The sequence below is a fragment of the Mesoplodon mirus genome (assembly GCF_964341445.2).
Source record: "Mesoplodon mirus genome assembly, chromosome: 2".
Taxonomy (NCBI): domain Eukaryota; kingdom Metazoa; phylum Chordata; class Mammalia; order Artiodactyla; family Ziphiidae; genus Mesoplodon; species Mesoplodon mirus.
In genome coordinates, this window is record NC_138977.1 from 130214084 (window position 1) to 130230650 (window position 16567).

The window sequence follows — 16567 nt, forward strand, 5'->3', positions numbered from 1 at the left end:
TGTCAGTCTTCCAACTTTGTTCTTCTTCAGTATTTTCTTGGCTATTTTAGTTCTTTTGACTCTCCATATAAGCCATAGAATCAGTTTGTCCACATCCAAAAAATAACTTGCTAGTATTTTGACTAGGATTGCATTAAATTTGTAGACCAAGATAGGGAAAACCGACATCTTAACAATATTGACAATTTTGTTTTCCTACACACGACCATGAACTATCTCTCCATTTATTTAGTTTTTCTTTCATTTTGTTCATCAGTGTTTTATAGTTTTCCTTATATAGATCTTGTACGCATTTTGTTATATTTATACCTAACTATTTCACTTTTTTAGTACTAATGTAAATGGTAGAGTGTTTTTAATTTCAAATTCTTCTTCTTCATTGCTGATATATAATTGTATAAAAGTAATTGATTTGTATATATTAATTTTGTATTCTCCACCCTTGCGATAATCACTTATTAGTTTTGTCAGTTCTTTCAGATTTTTGACACAGATGATCATGTCATCTACAAACAGATAATTATATCTCTTCCTTCCCAATCCATATACCTTTTACCTCCTTTTCTTGTTTTACTGCACTAGCTAGAACTTCTAGTACAGTACTGAAAAAGAGTGATGAGAGGAGACATCCTTGCCTTGTTCTGACCTTAATGGGAAAATTTCAAGTTTCTCACCATTCAGTTTGATGTTAGCTGTAGAATTTTTATAGATATTCTTTATCAAGTTAAGAATGTTTGGCTCTATTCCTGGTTTACTGAGAGTTTTTATCGTAAGTGGTGGCTGGATTTTATCAAATACATTTTCTGCATCTATTGATATCATGTGATTTTGCTTTTTTAGACTATTGATGGATTACATTAACTCATTTTTGAATGCTCAACCTGCCTTGCCTAACAAGAATAAATCCCACTTGGTTGTAGTGTATAATTCCTTTTGTACATTATTGAATTCAACTTGCTAATATTTTGTTGAGGATTTTTGCATCTATGCTCATGAGAGATTTTGGCCTATAGTTTTCTTTTCTTGTAATGTCTTTGTTTGGTTTTAGTATTAAGGTGAAGCTGGCCACACAGAATGAGTTAGGAAGCATTTCCTCTGCCTCCATCCTCTGATAAACCTTGTAAATAACTGGTACAATTTATTCCTTAGAGATTTGGTATAATTCACCAGTGAACCCACCTGGGCCTGGTGCTTCCTGTTTTGGAAGGTTATTAATTGTCAATTCAATTTATTTAATAAGTATAGAGCTATTTAGATTGTCTATATCTCTTTTGTGTGATTTTTGGCAAATTATGTCTTTAAAGGATCTGACCCATTTAATCTAGGTTATCAAATTTGTGGGCATGGAATTGTTTATAGTATTCCTTCATTATCCTTTTAATGTCCATAGAGTCTGTAGTGATGCTACTTCTTTCATTTCTGATATTAGTAATTTGTGACTTGTCTTTTTTTCTCAACTAGGCTAAAGATTTTTCAATTTATCTTATCTTTTCAAAGAAACAGCTTTTGGTTTTGTTGATCTAATCTATTTAGTTCTTGTTTTAAATTCCATTGATTTCTGCTCTAATTCTTACTATTTCTTTTCTTCTGCTTACTTTGGATTTTGTTTTCTATTCTCTTTATAGGTTCTTCCTATGGAAACTTAGATTACTGATTTTAAATCTTTCTTCTTTTATAGTATATGCATTTAATGCTATAAAATCCCTCTAAGTACTGCTTTTGCTGCATCCCACAATTTTTCATAAGTTGTTTTTTAATCTTAACTTAGGAAAAAGTGATTTAAAAATTTTCTCCAGATTTCTTCTTTGACTCGTGTTATTAAGAAGTGTGTTGTTCAATCTCCACATATTTGGGGATTTTCCAATTATCTTTCTATTTTTGACTTCCAGTTAAATTTCATTGTTATCTGAGAATAGACATTATATGATTTCTCTTCTTTTAAAATTTTAAGGTGTGTTTAGACCAGGAATATGGTCCATATTGGGGAATGTTCCATGTGAGTTTGAAAAGAATGTGTATGCTGCTGTTGTTGGAAAATTTAGCCTATAAATGTCAATTATATTCAGTTGATTGATGGTGATGTTTTGTTCAACTATGTCCTTACTGCTATTCTGCTGGCTCAATCTGTTCATTTCTGATAGAGGGATTTGAAGTCTTCAACCATGATAGTGGATTCATCTATTTCTCCTTGTAGTTCTATCAGTTTTTGCCTCTCATAGTTTGATGCTATGTTGTTAGACATATACATGTTAAGGATTGTAATGCCTTCTCGGAAAATTAACCCCTTTATCATACATAATGCCCTTCTTTATCCTTAATAATTTTCTTTCTTTGAAATCTGCTCCATCTGAAATTAATGTAGCTACTTCTGCTTTCTTTGATTAGTATTACTATGATATATTTTTCTACAGCCATTTACTTCAAATCTATATGTGTCTTTATATTTAAAATGAGTTTCTTGTAGACATCAGATAATTGGGTCTTATTTTGTGGTTCACTCTGACAATCTTTTTTCTTTTAATTGGTATATTTGGACCATTGATGTTCACAGTGATCATTTATATATCTGGACTCATATCTACCATCTTTATTACTGCTTTCTATTTAATGCTCTCCTTCTTTGTTCCTATTTTTGCCTCTCACTTTTTGTATGCCTTTGGTGGTTTCAAATGAGCATTTGATTCCATTTTTCCTCCTTTCTTAGCATATAGGTTATACTTCTACTTTTTACCATTTTTATGCTTTCCATAAATGTGGCAATAGGCATTTACATATGTAATTTAAGTCCCTTTTTGAATGACAGTATACCATTTCGTGGGTAGTGTGAGTACCTAATAATAACATAATAATCCTAAGTATTTCTTTTCATTCTTTGTATCATTGTTGTCATTCTTTTCACTTATATATAAGCATACATAAGCATATATATATTTGAAATATATACATAAGCATACATAATCAAATACATTGTTGGTATTATTTTTTGAACAAATATCTGTTAGGTCAACTAAGAATTTAAAAAAAGTTTTTATTATATTTTTACTTATTCCTTTTATGCTCTTCCTTTCTTTATGTAGATCTGAATTTCTGATCTTTATTATTTTCCTTGTCTTTAAAGAACTTTTTCCCCCAATACTTCTCCAGTTTAAGAGAACTGGAGTTTGTTAACTCCAGTTAACAAATATGGTATTTATATATCTCAATATTTACTGTAAGTTTTAAGTGATGTTTAAATTCTGAATTATCTTTCCATAAAGATAGAGGCACAATTGGTTTGTATTTTATAGGAAAACATTTATCTTTAGGTCACAAACATGAATGAGTATTTTTTGCCAATATTACAAAGATGATTCCAAACCCTAGCTAATCTCTTTCTCAAATTGCAACCCCTTGTTTAATCTTTAATTAAAATAGAGACCAAAAACAATTGCTTAAACATATCACTGTGTGAGATTATGGTGATTAAGAAATCCCTGAAAGGGCAGTAAACCATGATTATTGGAAAGCTCGGAACACTAGCAAGGTTTAATTTCAAAGGTTTAACAGAAGGCCACAAATTGTGTTTTCCTAAGAGAAGTAGTAACTATATATGTCATTCAGTAATGTACTGAAATGGCCTTGTCTAGTGTGTGTTGCACAGAAACTCCAAGTCACTTTTTCCTGGTCTATTATCTATCATAGCATGGCCCTTCACTCCACCTGCATAGACAGCCACTAAGCCATACTGGCCTGCTTCCTTCCATAATTTTTTGGCAGCCAATGGCTCCATACAGGTGTCCCAAGGACAGTGACTCACCCTAGTTGTTAAACTTCTTCAAAGTAGGCAACCCAACTTTTTTTTAATCCATGTAGGTTTGTACAAACTAATCAGAATCTATGGCTTTACCATTAGCTAAAATCTGGCCTGAGAAAGCGTCATGAAATTCCAAAGCATCAATACCATTCATTGTTGTTTTTTTTTTTTTTTTTTGCGGTACGTGGGCCTCTCACTGTTGCAGCCTCTCCCGTTGCGGAGCACAGGCTCCGGACCTGCAGGCTCAGCGGCCATGGCTCACGGGCCCAGCCGCTCCGCGGCACGTGGGATCCTCCCGGACCGGGGCACAAACCCGCGTCCCCTGCATCGGCAGGCGGACTCTCAACCACTGCGCCACCAGGGAAGCCCCCATTCATTGTTAATCCTGCCTTTTCTAGCACTTTTAGAGTAGCATATGTTCGTTCGAGTAAAAGTTGATCTTTCGAATCCTGAGACAAATGCACAAAATCCCTCAAATATGCCTTCGGGTTATAACCCAAGGCCTGAGCCTTTTCCTCAGCATTGCAGATGCACCATCAGTCAGGAAAGAAGAATTTGCAGCTGTCACTGTGCCATAGGGCTTGATGAATGCAGGTTTTATTTTGGCCATCTGCTTCAATAAGGACAAATGCCACTATCTTTGGTAACTGTATCTTTTCCTGGTACTTTGAAGATGTACAACATCAGATGGGAGTCCTTCATCCTGTGCCTTCTTGGCCAGACTGTGCAAGTGCAGTGCGTACTCACCCTGTTCCAGTTGAGAAACAGCAAGGCAGTCTTCAGAGTGATACATGGTCGTGCTCAGATGATAGGAAATTCAATCTGAATTTAGATATTAAAGATAATCACTGACCTAGAGTCTTGGACTTATTGAGATCAAGCATGTGTTTCCTCAAATTACAAATAGGGACATAGGACATTAAACACCACCTGCCATGACCACAACATACTGGCCAGAAGTAATCAAGCCAACACCTGTGATCCTGGTTTGGTTACCAAAAATGCAAGCCATGGTGACAGCATATACAGGAGATGTGTCAGAGAGGTCATCTCCAAGGGCAGCCTCTCTAGCCACATTGCTTGTTTTCACTTCATGTATAACTATGCCATAGATGATATAATCAGCAACTTCCTTTGGGATACCGGTCTGTTGCAACAAATCTGAAAGTACTCCTCTAGCCAAATTACATGTCATCAGGTCTTTATATGAAGTTCCTGGCAGCAGAAATCGAGTGTGAACGTCATCTACCACCACCACATTCCTTTTATAGGGTTTAGCCAAGGTCTTCTTTAATTTGGTCTGGGCAGCTGGAGCAGCTGGTAGCTAGTAGGAACAGCTCAGAGGACTCAAGAAAATCTGAGGGCCCATTTTGCTGAACTTGGAAGATTTTTTTCAAGTGTAAGTCAAGATGGAAGTCATCCTGAAATGGTCCCACCTTAGTTCTCATATGCTTGGGCTCCCATTGTGGGCAGGGCTTGGCCCTAAGTTTCAGAGGTCAGAGGGACTTAGAAGTGGATCCAGCCTAGAAAGAACCATCGTGCAGGCCATCAGGCTCCAGAGACCTAACTGTCTGCCAGTCACCTGACTAGACAACCAGGCATATGACCCCTCCTTGATGGGCCTTCTTCCTTTCAATGGAGGAAGAGTTCTTTCTGCCCCTTTAGCCAAAGTGAAGGGCAGTGTTAAGGGACCTGCAGGAAGTTAGCATAGGGGTGGGGTGAGGTGAGTCAGGAAGTATCTTGGGGGCTTGGCTAGCACCAGGCTGCAGAAAGTAAAGTCCTCTGCTCCCCTACCCCAACTTTAAGCACTTTCTACTCTTCACCTCAGAATGGTGGCCTCCCTGGTGACTGGCAGCTTCACTGTCTCCAGGATGCTCTGTGCTCAGGTGAGTCTGGCTAGGATGTTCCCGAGCCCAGGCAGAACTCTCCTGCAGGGGCTGGGGCAACCTCTGAGCCTCATCTCCTCTGCCAAAAAACTTTTAAAAACATCATTTGCAAGACATGTCTCCTGGCAACAAATTCCCTCAAGTCTTATTTATCTGAGAAAGTCTATTTCTCTTTCACTTTTTTTTTTTCTCTCCTTCACTTTTGAAGGATAATTTCACATGTTACAGACTTCTAGGTTGGTGGAGTATTTTTTCTCTCAACAATTTTTTGTTTGTTTTATTTTTGTTTTTGTTTTGCATTTAAAACTGGCCTTTAATTCACTGGGTATTAAGAGTCAGGCAGAAATGAAACAATGGTACAAATCATTGGTACAAATCAATGGTACAAATCAAAACAATGGTACAACAATGGTATAAATCTTCTCTAAGTCTTCAAATTCCTTGTGCTCAGCTTTTGTTGTTGTTGTTGTTACAAAAATAAGAGGAATTGCAAAATTAACTTCTGCTTTAATATTTCCAGTGCCATATTTATCCTCTTGGGGGTTCGTGCTCTCTATCAGATAGAGGTAAATTGTCTTTTCCACCTTTCCAAAGCAGAAATGAATTTTATAGTTTTGTATAGAGATTCAAAATACTGCCTTTTCCCACCCATCCTTGCTCTTTTTCTTCTTCTCCCTGACTTGAGATGACAAAGGAATGTGTATCTCAGAAGCGGAAGTTTGCCCCTCCCTGTAACTAGTCCTTAGCACCTCCTCCCCAGCCTCTCCTCCTTCCATCAAATGTCTGAGTCAGCCAACCCCTTCCCCTGGTGCCTGGGGTGGATGTGAGAGAAAGGGCAGGGAGAAGAGGACAGAAGGTGACGAAGAGGGTTAGAAATAGTTTTACCCCAGCTACCATCAGTGGGACTAAAGATCCAAGAATTTACCTGATATATGTAGAAATCTCTCAACATTTTAAATATTTCACTCTACTTTCTTCTTGCTTACATGGTTTCTGAGGAGAAATTGAAGGCAGTTTTTATCTTTGTTCCTCTGTGGGTAAGATGGGTTCCCCCACCCTTGCTTCTTTCAGTATTTTTTTCTTTCCCTTTAGTTTTCTGTAGTTTGAAAAAGATATGCCTAGCTTAAGGGTTTATTGGCCATTTATCCTGCTTGGTTTTCTCTGATATTCCTGGATCTGTGGTTTGGTGTCTGACATTAATTTGGGGAAATTCTCAGTCATTATTGTTTTTTTCTGTTCCTTTCTCTCTTTCTTAGGATTTAGTTAACTAGTTTCCCCAGAGGGCAGGCCTTCTTGAAAACAGAGTCCTCTGGAGTATTTAAAAATGGTTCCTTTTCTCCTGCCCCTGCCAGAAGCCCAAGGGGATTTTTCTCTAAATATTTGCTCTGAGAACCTGGTCGAGTTCCTTGTAGTAAATTTTATGATGTTGGGATCTGTGGCTGGGTTCCCCTTTTTTAGCTCTTTTAACTCTTTTAACTCTCAGGCTTATCCATACTGAGCCTCCAGCAATTCTTCAATTACAGCCCAATTTTCCTACCTGCCTTTCCCCCCTCACCCTTTCTGGGGGTGGTTTCTGCTTGGAATCTCTGCTCAGGTCAGCCAGCACTCCCTGTCTGTCTTCAGTCTTGGGGGCAGTGGTCTGCCCTGTTTCCTCCCTCCCCTCTCTTAGGGACCCAAGAAGAGTTGTTGACTTTTTCAGTCTCTTCAGCTTTTTACTTGTTGTTAGAACAGTGTGTTGACTTTTAAGATCCTTGTACCAGAACTGGAAACTGGACCCAAAGCATGTCATTTTAACATATAATTGCTTGACCATGATTTAATGCCTGTCTAGTAAGATCTACATCCCTCCCTCGTTAGAGATATTGTGGCCCCACACCAATATTTCCGAAGCCAGGAGTCTAAAGTCATTCTGAACACTTGGTCCTCCTATTTCTTCACAAGGGAGCATAAAGGACCAGAAAAAATTGGTACAGGCATACCTTGGAGATATGTGGGTCTGGTTCCAGACCACCGCAATAAAGCAAATATCGCAATAAAATGAGTCACTTGAATTTGTTGGTTTCCCAGTGTATATAAAAGTTATATTTTATTATTATAGTCCATTAAGTGTGTAATAGCATTATGTTTTACAAAACAATATACACACCTTAATTTAAAAATACTTTATTGCTAAAAAATGCTAACCATCATCTGATAACACAGGGTTGCCACAAGCCTTCAATTTATAAAAAACACAATATCTGTGAAGTGCAATAAAGTGAAGGGCAATAAAACAGGATATGACTGTATTTAGGGATCTTCTTTCTCTGCATCCAGTTGTGAAATAATGACCTTTTACTCTTTTCTCCATATTTATTGTCTGCCTAAAAACTGAGTGCATAGGTATCTCTTGTTTCCAGAAACTCTCTGGTAAATGGCTTAACATAGTGTTGGAGGGGAGAGCGAGGGGTGGGGTGTTGAGAGAGTCGCAGAGCAGGAGATTAAGTTATTCTTGTGTTATAAATCCTTATACGTGATCCCCAGCTCTCAGGCCCCAGCTACTCCTAAAGTTACAGATCAGATGAATAACAATCCTTTTTACCCCTTCTTTCTTTATCTTTCTTAAGAGCCTGGAGGTAGACTTTTTAAATATTAAAAAGTTTGAACTGCTTCTCTACTGGGGTCAAGACAAAGGAGAGAAGAGAGAAATTCTGAGCATAATTGTGAAGTCAAAGCTAATGATTTTGTGATTTTGCAAAGGTTGAAACCTACATTATCTACGTAACAATGCCTAAGAATGCTGTCACCAGGCCTCCTCTATCCTGGTCCACTGCCCACTTGTCCCAAAATGTACTAAACGCTGGTTAGTATTAGGTACCAATTACTGAAGAAATATTTTTTTTGTTAAAGAATAGATAAATAATTTAGTTTGTCTACTTATAAAAATGTCATATTGGTGGTGAGTAGATGTAATGTCACTATATGAGAACAGTCATTCAACTTCAGTGTTGTAGAATATATTCTTTATTGCTTTGTGAAAGTTTAATTTTTAACACAATTTTATTTGCATATTTTTATCTCTTTTCCTCGTAGATTAAACACTAGTGTTCTGCCTTATTGATTTGCAAAAAGTAGTGCTAGCCCACAGCTCTGCACAATCACCAGTGTCCGATGTCCAGTATTTTATTGGACTTCAGGTATCATTTTATGCATTTATCACCCTCTGCTTCTATTCAGCAAGATGCCATGACAACATTTGTAGAGCATACAGAGACCTAAAGAACCCTATGTGGTATTTTTCACTCTGATTGATTTGTGGTATATAACTGCTCTCAAATGGATAAAAAGCAAGAAAGTAATTTTGCTTTACCAGATAGCTCTCACTGAAAGTGATCATTGTATTTCCTTATAGGAAAAGAAAGGAGGTCCAGGGGATTTTTCAGTGATGTCTATTCACTTAATCCCGTACCAAGTAAGCTTGTAAAAAGTCAAAGAACTGATTCTTCCCACTCCCAGTACACACATTTTATTTAAATACATCAATAAGCCACTCAACCAGAAAAAAACAATGTGAACTTAAATGTAAAAAGGTATATACATATATATTATGTTTGTCCACATATCATTATCAATAATGCATATCATTATTTTAGAAAATAGGAATCATCTTGTGCATTTAAGTTTCTACATTATAATTTTTATTCAACTAAATATTATGCACATTTTCATATTTCTCATTAAAATCCCTACTACAATACAGCTTTTGATACAGAGTTGTATTACTTTTATTAGACTAGTCTTCTATTGTTGAACATTTATGCTATTTCTAAATTTTCATAATCACAACAAAGTTTCAGTGAATATTCTTTCATATAAATGTATTACTAATGTTTTAGACTAAAGGTATAGATGAGAGATTTCTATGAATGAGCCAGTTTATAATTTTTGACACAATCACCGATCTTGCTGTTAATATTATGTTAAGTTTAGCACAGTTGTCATATTTTTATCAATTTAAATTTTACATACTCATTATCTTTTCCCAGTTTCAATGGGAAAACTCATTGTTATTTTATAACTTTAAAGTTCTTCTTATAGTCTGACAGATATGGGGCAAATAGTCTCCCTTGTATTACTTTTGCTTTTTAATACTTATGTTAATTTTTAATTCACATTGGAAACTTCACATGTTGATTTCTATCAACTACTTTTTGATGGTATATTTTCATTTATATCCAATTTTGAAAGCCCCTTTCTGTCTCAAGACCAAATACCTGCATATTATAATTTTTATTTCCTGTTGTTTAATTTAGCATTTGTTTCTTTAATTTTTAATTTTTAAAATTTTATTTTTTAGTTTTTAAATTTTTTTATTTATTTTTAAAAAATTAATTTTTATTGGGGTATAGTTGCTTTACAATGTTGTGTTAGTTTCTACTGTACAGCAAAGTGGATAAACTATATGTATACATATATTCCCTCTTTTTTGGATTTCCTTCCTGTTTAGGTCACCACAGAGCACTGAGTAGAGTTCCCTGAGCTATACACTGGGTTCTCATTAGTTAACTACTTTATACATAGTATCAATACTATATATATGTCAATCCCAATCTCTCAATTCATCCCACTCCCCCACCTTTACCCCTTGGTGTCCATACATTTTGTTCTCTACGTCTGTGTCTCTATTTCTGTATTTCAGATAAGATCATCAATACCATTTTTCTAGATTCCACATATATGCATTAATATGTGATATTTGTTTTTCTCTTTCGGACTTGCTTCACTCTGTATGACAGACTCTAGGTCCATCTATGTCTCTACAAATGACCCAATTTCGTTCCTTTTTATAGCTGAGTAATATTCCATTGTATATATGTACCACATCTTATTTACATTCCTCTGTTGATGGACATTTCTGTTGCTTCCATGACCTGGCTATTGTAAAGAGTGCTGCAATGAACACTGGGGTGCATGTACCTTTTTGAATTATGGTTTTTACAGGGTATATGCCCAGTAGTGGGATTTCTGGGTCATATGGTAATTCTATTTTTAGTTTTTTAAGGAACCTCCATACTATTCTCCATAGTGGCTGTACCAATTTACATTCCCACCAACAGTGCAAGAGGGTTCCCTTTTCTCCACACCCTCTGCAGCATTTATTGTTTGTAGATTTTTTAATGATGGCCATTCTGACTGGTGTGAGGTGATATCTCATTGTAGTTTTGATGTGCATTTCTCTAATAATTAGTGATGTTGAGCATCTTTTCATGTGTTTGTTATCCCTCTGTATGTCTTCTTTGGAGAAATATCTATTTAGGTCTTCCACCCAGTTTTTGATTGGGTTGTTTGTTTTTTTGGTATTGAACTGCATGGGCTGTTTGTGCATTTTGGAGATTAATCCTTTGTCAGTTGCTTCATTTGCAAATATTTTCTCCCATTCTGAGGGAAGTTTTTTCATCGTGTTATGGTTTCCTTTGCTGTGCAAAAGCTTTTAAGTTGAATTAGATTCCATTTGTTCATTTTTATTACTCTAGGAGGTGGGTCAAAAAAGATCCTGCTGTGATTTATGTCAAAGTGTGTTCTGCCTGTGTTTTCCTCTAAAAGTTTTATAGTATCTGGCCTTACATTTAGGTCTTTAATCCATTTTGAGTTTATTTTTGTGTATGATGTTAGGGAGTGTTCTAATTTCATTCTTTTACACGTAGCTGTCCAGTTTTCCCAGCACCACTTATTGAAGAGGCTGTCTTTTCTCCATTGTATATTCTTGCCTCATTTTAAATTTTTGCTCCTTTAATATATTTGAAGTGTACCCTGGTGTATGATGTAGGGTAGAGCTCAAAATTTGAATAATCTGCATACTTTTTGAAAGTTCATTTTTCTGTTTATTTTTTTTCTGATAGTTTAAAGGCCTGCTTTGTTAATTTCTATTTATAAATATATGTTTACTTGACTTTTATATCAAATTAATATTTTTAAATTACTGTATAAATCTCCATTGAATTTTTAATGGAATATCATTAAATATTTACATTTTTAAGCTTATAGGAGTTTTTGGATGTCATCAAACTCAGTAAAATTTATGTAAAATTTTTCCAGCTTTTTTTGTTTTTCAAAGTTATCTATATTTTAAAATCCAGAATGGGATCTTAAATTTCCATTTATTTTAATATGCTATATTATTTTCCACTTATTTTGATACAAAATGTTATTTTTCTTTATTTACAAGTATTTCCACTAATTATGTGAAGTCATTTTTTGTTATTCATCCATGTTTTCCTGTAATAAAGTCAATCACATTTTTAAAAATTCATGATGGGATTTAATTTATTATTTTATTAAGAGTTCTGCCTCACATAGGGTTGGGTAGTGGAAGGTACAAACTATTGGGTGTAAGAGAGGCTCAAGGATGTACTGTACAACGTGGAGAATATAGCCAATATTTTGTAATAACTGTAAATAGAAAGTAACTTTTAAAAATTGTATAAAAATTTAAAAAGTAATTAAAAAAAGAGTTATGCCTCAATAATGATAAATTTGCTTAGGCTATAGATTTCATATTGTTATTTTTTGCAGGTTTGGTAGCAATTGTGAACATAATATGGGAAGCTTTTCATCTTTTCTAAGTTGTGCTTATGTAACAGCAGTCAAATGTTTCTTCGATGTTAAAGTATTATGTTGTTAAAATTGGCTGTAATCATCACTTTTAATTATAGTAATATTTCTGAAAACTCTCTAATTTTATTATTATTGGTTTAGTTATTTTTGAGTTTTCCTTGAGACAATATAAATTGTTGATATATATTTTATACAAAACAATCTACTCCTTTCATCATTTGTTACTATAGAATTACATGTACAATTTATTTATAGTTAAATATATGGTTCTACACAGTGTTGGCAGGCACAACACATCTGCAAGTAGTAATACTACTCCAACCCTTATAAAAGGTGATGAGGAAGGCAGCCAACTTTGAGTGGAGCCTCAAGCAGGAAAGTGTTGTTTTCTTTATTATGCCACCTAGAGATCTGTGTATTTTCCTGACCATTTCAAGCAAACAGATATTGATCTTTTAAATGAATTCTACAGTTCATATCTTAATTTTTATTAATGCTGCTCTCATTTTTTATTACTTTCTTTTGTCCCACTATCATTAAGTTCATTAATTAGTTTTCTAGGTTATTGATTTTAATACTCAGTTTTTTCATTTTTATATAGTAATACAAAATTTGCTGTTAATATTCCTCTGCTTACAAAGTATGTTATATGCCATATATTTTGAAACATGGTGTTCATATTAATATTTTCAAAATAATCCTCTTCTTCTTTGACCTGAGTGTTTCAAAAAAGTGTTTTTGTGTTTTGTTGATTTAAATATCCAAACAAAATTCTTCCTAAATTGATCTATAGATTTAGCGTGATCTCAAATAAAAATAGGAGCATTTTATTTTAGTAGAAAGCAGCTGATTTTACAATGCTTGGTGTTCCAATGGCAGCTTCTAAGATGTGTGAGTTCAGGTAAAAGCAGATACAAACATAGGTTTAGACTTACAAGAGAAATATTGGAGAGAAGTGCTTTTAAATAAAGAGGAACAAGCAATTGAGGCTGGAGAGAGCCTTTAGTCTCTGATGCAGGTCTGACATTTGTGAAGGAGAGTGAGGTAATTAAAATTAGCGAAGAAGAAACTCAGATTGTAACATAGTTTTATGAATATTTTGGCCAAAATAAGGGAGTCCTCAAGCCAAAGTCACAGTCACCTATTGGAAGAATTCCACATCTTGCAGGAATGGGCCTGCATTGTTCCCATTGCCATGCTCAGTCACCACTCACTGGAATTAGGCCAGGGGAAGTGAGGCCTCTGTGAGAAAGTGATTATAACTCCCAAAAGGTGGCTGCTGGGGCTTTTCACAGGCACTACAACCCAAGCCTTTTGTTGCACAGATCTACTTCTCTATGCAGATTTATGCAGTAGCTCCCTGGTTTCTATGACCTCTCTTCTTGAAACAAACATAGAAGAGCGAGTCTAATGCAACAAACTATAGCCTCTTTCACTGCATTTGATCTCTGGGTCACGAACTGATATTTATCCTATTTCTCCTAAACTATCTTTCCAAAATTCTCATCCTCATCACTTTGGTAGATCTTGGTAGATTTCCTGGTGCTGGGACCCAAACATTCATTTTTTATGTGTTTGGACTCACGTTAATCATGCCCTTTTAAAACCAAGGTTGTTATCTTTGTCCATTTACTGTTATAATGGGTACAGGAAGTACTAGAGTGGATCACCTGGGTTCCTTGCATGTTTCTTCCTGCCATCATTGTACTAAGGCAGTCATGATGGTGATTTCTCTTTTAATTTTTGGTCCTTGGACACAAAATGCTCAGAGATCTTGGCAATATTCTGTTGTAAGAGTGTGTTCTTTTGGGGGGCTAGGACCTCCAATCTTTCGAGGTCCACAGTTGTGGGAACAAGGAAGCACAAAATTCCTCAGTGGGTAATTGGGAATGATGGCTAGCAGGGTCTCCTCTGCTTCCACCCCCTGGTTTCCTTACCCATGCATCAATGTCTTTTAAGATAAAGCACCATATAAATGTCACCCCAAAATTCATATGTTGAATCCCTGTCACCCAGTACTTCAGAATGTGACTGTATTTGGATATGGATTTAAAGAGATAATGAAGGTAAAATTAGATTATAAGGTGGGCCCTAATCTAATGTGACTGTTATCTTTATAGGAAGAGGAGATTAAGACACAGAGATTAAGTACACAAAGGAAAGACCATGTGAGAACATACTGAGAAGGTAACCATCTGCAGGTCAAGGAGAGAGGTCTCAAAAGAAACCAAACCAGCTGACATCTTGAACTTAGACTTTTAGCTTCCAACACTGTGGAACAATAAATTTCTGTTGTTTAAGCCACTCAGTCTGTGGTATTTTGTTATGGCAGCCCTAGCAAATAATACAAATGGTGATACTAATCTCTGCCGTTATCCTTGTTCATGCCATATTTTATATGATTTATTTTTTTGACTAGGGAGGGCTGTTTCAGTGGTTTCTATTTGGTTTTCCATAGATAGATAGCTCTTAATCCACAGATCAGGGAACCAGTCTGAGGTTTAAGCAAATTGCCAAGTATATCAATTTCAACTATACATTCAGTGACTGGAGAAATAACTTTTGGGTGGATCCATGGACCCATGGTTCCAATATGAGCAAAGATTCCATTTGTTACTTTACCCCATAAGCTCCCACTTTACCAGTGGGCCTAGTATGATGTTTTGGAGCTCGAAGTATCAATGTCAACTCAGAACCTATGCACAATAATCTGAAATGTCTCGGTATTATGCTTTCTCTTGAGTATAGTCACCTGAGTAAAAGATCATAGATTACTTCGAGGAAAGGACTAGTTGTTAGAGTTTATATTTGCCACATTACTATGGGTGACTGCCTCCCAGAGACACATACTTCTCTTTAGTTCATGGTTTCTGGATCTAAAACCTGAAAACTTAATGAGGAACCATAGCTTTTTATTGAGATGGCTACCCTTAGCCTACTGCTCCTACATTCTTTCCTCTTTCTGGTTATACATGCTTAGTAGATTCTTGTTGGCTGTATGCTTGTTACTCCTAGGGACTTCATCTGTGCTCTATCAACCATTTCCACAACTTCCTGTGGGCAAGTTTGCTTGTCTTTATCGTGATTGTGGCCTGCTGGTTTCTAGTGTTAAAACTTTTACTACCCAGGCTTCTATTACTTTGATGACCTTGTCATTCTTATGAATATTAACAATTCCATCCCTGTGAATTCCTGTCTTCCTGTCATCTTGGTCTTCACAGGAATTCCACCACTGAACTTCTTAGTGGTTCTGGTGAATTTTGCATTTGGGCCTCCTGTGGAACATAGTTCTCTAGTGGTTTATCTGGACTTACATAGCATTTCCCCTCGAGCTTTCCCACTTCCTTCAGGCTCTTTATTCTTTCAATTGCACTCACTTGGGACATCTTTTTCTCTAGATTTCTAAGGGCCACTCTAATAAAGAGTTTTCTCTATCCACTGATGTACTTGACAGATGTCCCCAAAAAGGTGACCTCAAATCAGTGAATTCTTGCTTAATGCAGTCTTACATTTGCCCCCTCTTGATACAGCATTCTCAAACTCCAGTCCCATTGGTACTTCCCAAGTTCCTATGGGAGCATGCTAGCTAATTCTTGTAGCTCTTTTGGTGAATAATGTCTTTCCTCCATTATGAGGCCCAGCATGTCCTGTGCAGTGTTGTGGTGGGATTTAACACTAGCTATTGTCTTGGCAATCAGAGGAGGTGGGGAACCTTCTTTGGAATACTTGTTAATAGGGAGATGCCTCTGCAGTAGCTACCAACACTGGATGTGCTCTAGCTTTTACTTAGAGCTTACTTTTTTACCTCTAGAAGATCTGAAGGCTCAGAGGGATTCTTCAGAACAGAACATCCCTACCGATTTCCCCATTTCATGTTTCAGGATCCCAGAAATTCCCAACCATGGCCTTGATATTAGCACGACATACCTGGTTTGGCTGAACATTTAAATTTCATATATAAATGTCTCTGGAACTCCATGGCTCTATCAGTTCCTCAGGTCTTTCTGTCTGCTGTGTCTGCTTTCATTGCAGGAGATAAGAGGCCTCATATTTAGTGAATAACCTTTTGTTAATGTTCCTCAACAGGCATCAATTCAGCATAAGAGTAACCAGTCAATTCCACTGTCCTTTCAGTCACAGATACCCCCGTATCTTTCAAAATGCTTCAAAAATTGCACCTGAAGGAGCATTTCTCTACATTAACAGGTTTTCTCAGGTCACCCTGGGACACGTTAACTCTAGTAATTTGCCCACCACTTTTTACTAGGGACTCTCAGTGACCACATACTAGTCA

General features: G+C 36.1%; 1 pseudogene across 1 annotated transcript; it reads right to left on the reverse strand.

Moving 5' to 3' along the window:
• Positions 1 to 2128: 2128 nt before the first annotated feature.
• LOC309816085 (trifunctional enzyme subunit beta, mitochondrial-like) lies at positions 2129 to 5213 on the reverse strand (annotated as a pseudogene). The gene is made up of 2 exons: positions 4152 to 5213; positions 2129 to 2226 (listed from the first exon to the last, which is right to left on the reverse strand). The product of its transcript is annotated as a trifunctional enzyme subunit beta, mitochondrial-like (transcript).
• Between the last annotated feature and the right edge of the window lie 11354 nt (positions 5214 to 16567).